Here is a 6311-nt window from a genome sequence, read left to right as displayed (position 1 = left end):
CATTCCCCATTAATCACTCTCTATAATACCCCTCAGTATCTAATATCAGACTCCCTCATTCCCCATTAATCACTCTCTATAATATCCCTCAGTATCTAATATCAGACTCTCTCATTCCCCATTAATCACTCTCTATAATACCCCTCAGTATCTAATATCAGACTCTCTCATTCCCCATTAATCACTCTCTATAATATCCCTCAGTATCTAATATCAGACTCCCTCATTCCCCATTAATCACTCTCTATAATACCCCTCGGTATCTAATATCAGACTCTCTCATTCCCCATTAATCACTCTCTATAATACCCCTCAGTATCTAATATCAGACTCCCTCATTCCCCATTAATCACTCTCAAAAATACCCCTCAGTATCTAATATCAGACTCTCTCATTCCCCATTAATCACTCTCTATAATACCCCGCAGTATCTAATATCAGACTCTCTCATTCCCCATTAATCACTCTCTATAATATCCCTCAGTATCTAATATCAGACTCCCTCATTCCCCATTAATCACTCTCTATAATACCCCTCAGTATCTAATATCAGACTCCCTCATTCCCCATTAATCACTCTCTATAATATCCCTCAGTATCTAATATCAGACTCTCTCATTCCCCATTAATCACTCTCTATAATACCCCTCAGTATCTAATATCAGACTCCCTCATTCCCCATTAATCACTCTCTATAATACCGCTCAGTATCTAATATCAGTCTCTCTCATTCCCCATTAATCACTCTCTATAATATCCCTCAGTATCTAATATCAGACTCTCTCATTCCCCATTAATCACTCTCTATAATATCCCTCAGTATCTAATATCAGTCTCTCTCATTCCCCATTAATCACTCTCTATAATACCCCTCAGTATCTAATATCAGACTCTCTCATTTCCTGTCCCGGGTCTCCCTGTGTGAGGTGTAGTCTCTGATGTTTTTTTTTTATTCGTTCACGGGATGTGGGCGTCGCTGGCAAGGCCGGCATTTATTGCCCATCCCTAATTGCCCCTTGAGAAGGTGGTGGTGAGCCGCCTTCTTGAACCGCTGCAGTCCGTGTGGTGACGGTTCTCCCACAGTGCTGTTCGGAAGGGAGTTCCAGGATTTTGACCCAGCGACAATGAAGGAACGGCGATATATTTCCAAGTCGGGATGGTGTGTGACTTGGAGGGGAACGTGCAGGTGGTGTTGTTCCCATGTGCCTGCTGCCCTTGTCCTTCTAGGTGGTAGAGGTCGCGGGTTTGGGAGGTGCTGTCGAAGAAGCCTTGGCGAGTTGCTGCAGTGCATCCTGTGGATGGTACACACTGCAGCCACAGTGCGCCGGTGGTGAAGGGAGTGAATGTTCAGGGTGGTGGATGGGGTGCCAATCAAGCGGGCTGCTTTATCTTGGATGGTGTCGAGCTTCTTGAGTGTTGTTGGAGCTGCACTCATCCAAGCAAGTGGAGAGTATTCCATCACACTCCTGACTTGTGCCTTGTAGATGGTGGAAAAGCTTTGGTTCCTGACCCAGGTCTCCCTGTGTGAGGTGAACTCTCTGATGTCCTTTAGCCTGGTTCCTGACCGTCTCCCTGTGTGCGGTGTAGTGTCTGATGTCCTTTAGCCTGGTTCCTGACCCGGGTCTCCCTGTGTGAGGTGCAGTCTCTGATTTCCTTTAGCCTGGTTCCTGACCCGGGTCTCCCTGTGTGAGGTGCAGTCTCTGATTTCCTTTAGCCTGGTTCCTGACCCGGGTCTCCCTGTGTGCGGTGTAGTGCCTGATGTCCTTTAGCCTGGTTCCTGACCCGGGTCTCCCTGTGTGAGGTGTCGTCTCTGATTTCCTTTAGCCTGGTTCCTGACCCGGGTCTCCCTGTGTGAGGTGCAGTCTCTGATGTCCTTTAGCCCGGTTCCTGTCCCGGGTCTCTGATGTCCTTTAGCCTGGTTCCTGTCCCGGGTCTCCCTGTGTGAGGTGCAGTCTCTGATGTCCTTTAGAGTCATAGAGTCATACAGCACGGATAGAGGCCCTTCGGCCCATCGTGTCCGCGCCGGCCATCAGCCCTGTCTACTCTAATCCCATATTCCAGCATTTGGTCCGTAGCCTTGTATGCTATGGCATTTCAAGTGCTCATCCAAATGCTTCTTGAATGTTGTGAGGGTTCCTGCCTCCACAACCCTTTCAGGCAGTGAGTTCCAGACTCCAACCACCCTCTGGGTGAAAAAGTTCTTTCTCAAATCCCCTCTAAACCTCCCGCCTTTTACCTTGAATCTATGTCCCCTTGTTATAGAACCCTCAACGAAGGGAAAAAGCTCCTTAGTATCCATCCTATCTGTGCCCCTCATAATTTTGTACACCTCAATCATGTCCCCCCTCAGCCTCCTCTGCTCCAAGGAAAACAAACCCAATCTTCCCAGTCTCTCTTCATAGCTGAAGCGCTCCAGCCCTGGTAACATCCTGGTGAATCTCCTCTGCACCCTCTCCAAAGCGATCACATCCTTCCTGTAGTGTGGCGACCAGAACTGCACACAGTACTCCAGCTGTGGCCTAACCAGTGTTTTATACAGCTCCATCATAACCTCCTTGCTCTTATATTCTATGCCTCGGCTAATAAAGGCAAGTATCCCATATGCCTTCTTTACCACCTTATCTACCTGTTCCGCCGCCTTCAGGGATCTGTGAACTTGCACACCAAGATCCCTCTGACCCTCTGTCTTGCCTAGGGTCCTCCCATTCATTGTGTATTCCCTTGCCTTGTTAGTCCCTCCAAAGTGCATCACCTCGCACTTTTCCGGGTTAAATTCCATTTGCCACTGTTCCGCCCATCTGACCAACCCATCTATATCGTCCTGCAGACTGAGGCTATCCTCCTCGCTATTTACCACCCTACCAATTTTTGTATCATCAGCGAACTTACTGATCATACCTTTTACATTCATATCCAAGTCAATAATGTAGACCACAAACAGCAAGGGACCCAGCACCGATCCCTGTGGTACCCCACTGGCCACAGGCTTCCAGTCACAAAAACAACCTTCGACCATCACCCTCTGCCTTCTGCCACTAAGCCAGTTTTGTATCCAAAGTGCCAAGGCACCCTGGATTCCATGGGCTCGTACCTTCTTGACCAGTCTCCTGTGCGGGACTTTATCGAAGGCCTTACTGAAATCCATGTATACCACATCCACTGCGTTACCCTCATCCACACGCCTAGTCACCCCCTCAAAAAATTCAATCAAATTAGTCAGACATGATCTTACCTTGACAAAGCCATGTTGACTATCCCTGATTATTCCTTGCTTCTCCAAGTGGAGACTAATTTTGTCCTTCAGAATTTTTTCCAATAATTTTCCTACCACTGATGTTAGGCTCACTGGCCTGTAGTTCCCCGGTTTTTCCCTACTCCCCTTCTTGAATAATGGTATTACATTAGCGGTTCTCCAGTCCTCTGGCACATCCCCTGTGGCCAGAGAGGTTCTGAATATATGTGTCAGAGCCCCCGCAATCTCCTCCTTTGCCTCACACAGTAGCCTGGGATACATTTCGTCCGGGCCTGGGGATTTATCCATTTTTAGGCCTGCTAAAACCGCCAATACCTCCTCCCGCTCGATGTTAATATGTTCGAGTATATCACAGTCCCCCTGCCGTATTTCTATGTCTACATCGTCCTTCTCCATAGTGAAAACAGATGCAAAAAATTCATTTAGAACCCCTCCTACATCTGCCGGCTCCACACACAGATTGCCATTTTTGTCCCTAATGGGCCCTATTTTTTCCCTAGTCATCCTCTTACCCTTAATATACTTATAAAACATCTGAGGATTTTCCTTTATTTTGCTCGCCAGTGTTATTTCATGGCCCCTCCTTGATCTCCTAATTTCTTTTTTAAGTATCTCCCTGCACTTTTTGTACTCCTCTAGGGCTTCCTCCGTCTTTAGCCTTTTGTATCTGCCAAAAGCCCTCCTTTTTTTCCTAATCCATTCTCGTATATCCCCTGACATCCAAGGTTCCCTGGAGTTCTTGGAACCACCCTTGACCTTTACGGGAACATGTTGCCATTGTATGGTCTCAATCTCCCTTCTGAAAGACTCCCATTGCTCCGATGCGGATTTTCCTACAAGCAGCTGATCCCAGTCCATTTTGGCCAGATCCTGCCTTATCCTATTAAAATCGGCCTTCCCCCAATTTAGAACCTTTATTTCCGGCCCCTCCCTGTCCTTTTCCATGACCACCTTAAATCTCACCGAATTATGGTCACTCACCAAAGTGCTCACCTACTAGCACTTCTTCCACTTGGCCGGCCACATTCCCAAGAATTAGGTCCAGTAACTCCCCCTCTCTTGTAGGACTTTCTACATGCTGGCTCAAAAAGCTCTCCTGGATGCACGTTAAGAATTTTGTACCCTCTAAGCCTTTTACACTCTGAGTATCCCAGTTAATATTGGGGAAGTTGAAATCCCCCACTATTATTACCCTATTATTTGCACAATTTTCTGAGATTTGCCTACATATCTGTTCCTGGTTCCTGACCCGGGTCTCCCTGTGTGAGGTGTCGTCTCTGATGTCCTTTAGCCTGGTTCCTGTCCCGGGTCTCCCTGTGTGCGGTGTAGTGCCTGATGTCCTTTAGCCTGGTTCCTGACCCGGGTCTCCCTGTGTGAGGTGTAGTGTCTGATGTCCTTTAGCCCGGTTCCTGTCCCGGGTCTCCCTGTGTGAGGTGTAGTCTCTGATGTCCTTTAGCCTGGTTCCTGACCCGGGTCTCCCTGTGTGAGGTGCAGTCTCTGATGTCCTTTAGCCCAGTTCCTGACCGTCTCCCTGTGTGAGGTGTAGTGTCTGATGTCCTTTAGCCTGGTTCCTGTCCCGGGTCTCCCTGTGTGAGGTGTAGTCTCTGATGTCCTTTAGCCTGGTTCCTGACCCGGGTCTCCCTGTGTGAGGTGCAGTCTCTGATGTCCTTTAGCCTGGTTCCTGACCCGTGTCTCCCTGTGTGCGGTGTAGTGCCTGATGTCCTTTAGCCTGGTTCCTGTCCCGGGTCTCCCTGTGTGCAGTGTAGTGCCTGATGTCCTTTAGCCTGGTTCCTGACCCGTGTCTCCCTGTGTGAGGTGTAGTCTCTGATGTCCTTTAGCCTGGTTCCTGTCCCGGGTCTCCCTGTGTGCGGTGTAGTGCCTGATGTCCTTTAGCCTGGTTCCTGTCCCGGGTCTCCCTGTGTGCGGTGTAGTGTCTGATGTCCTTTAGCCCGGTTCCTGTCCCGGGTCTCCCTGTGTGAGGTGTTGTCTCTGATGTCCTTTAGCCTGGTTCCTGACCCGTGTCTCCCTGTGTGAGGTGTCGTCTCTGATGTCCTTTAGCCTGGTTCCTGACCCGGGTCTCCCTGTGTGAGGTGAACTCTCTGATGTCCTTTAGCCTGGTTCCTGACCCGGGTCTCCCTGTGTGAGTTGTAGTCTCTGATGTCCTTTAGCCTGGTTCCTGACCCGTGTCTCCCTGTGTGAGGTGTCGTCTCTGATGTCCTTTAGCCTGGTTCCTGACCCGGGTCTCCCTGTGTGAGGTGCAGTCTCTGATGTCCTTTCGCCTGGTTCCTGACCCGGGTCTCCCTGTGTGAGTTGTAGTCTCTGATGTCCTTTAGCCTGGTTCCTGACCCGGGTCTCCCTGTGTGAGTTGTAGTCTCTGATGTCCTTTAGCCTGGTTCCTGACCCGGGTCTCCCTGTGTGAGGTGTTGTCTCTGATGTCCTTTAGCCTGGTTCCTGACCCGGGTCTCCCTGTGTGAGGTGAACTCTCTGATGTCCTTTAGCCTGGTTCCTGACCCGGGTCTCCCTGTGTGCGGTGTACTGTCTGATGTCCTTTAGCCTGGTTCCTGACCCGGGTCTCCCTGTGTGAGTTGTAGTCTCTGATGTCCTTTAGCCTGGTTCCTGACCCGGGTCTCCCTGTGTGAGGTGAACTCTCTGATGTCCTTTAGCCTGGTTCCTGACCCGGGTCTCCCTGTGTGCGGTGTAGTCTCTGATGTCCTTTAGCCTGGTTCCTGACCCGGGTCTCCCTGTGTGAGGTGTAGTCTCTGATGTCCTTTAGCCTGGTTCCTGTCCCGGGTCTCCCTGTGTGAGGTGTAGTGTCTGATGTCCTTTAGCCTGGTTCCTGACCCGGGTCTCCCTGTGTGAGGTGCAGTCTCTGATGTCCTTTAGCCCGGTTCCTGACCCGGGTCTCCCTGTGTGAGGTGAACTCTCTGATGTCCTTTAGCCTGGTTCCTGTCCCGGGTCTCCCTGTGTGAGGTGAACTCTCTGATGTCCTTTAGCCCGGTTCCTGTCCTGGGTCTCCCTGTGTGAGGTGAACTCTCTGATGTCCTTTAGCCTGGTTCCT

At 50.0% G+C, this 6311-nt stretch overlaps 1 protein-coding gene across 1 annotated transcript in view; it reads left to right on the top strand.

Annotated features, from left to right (window-relative positions):
- The window catches only part of LOC137311238 (antigen peptide transporter 1-like), a gene marked incomplete at its 3' end in the record, with an annotated part of 130072 nt that overhangs the window by 49065 nt on the left and 74696 nt on the right, over positions 1 to 6311 (top strand). The window lies entirely within an intron of this gene.

The sequence above is a fragment of the Heptranchias perlo genome, unplaced genomic scaffold (genome assembly GCF_035084215.1).
Source record: "Heptranchias perlo isolate sHepPer1 unplaced genomic scaffold, sHepPer1.hap1 HAP1_SCAFFOLD_316, whole genome shotgun sequence".
In the NCBI taxonomy this organism is placed as follows: Eukaryota; Metazoa; Chordata; class Chondrichthyes; order Hexanchiformes; family Hexanchidae; genus Heptranchias; species Heptranchias perlo.
This window is presented reverse-complemented; position numbering and strand designations above follow the sequence as displayed.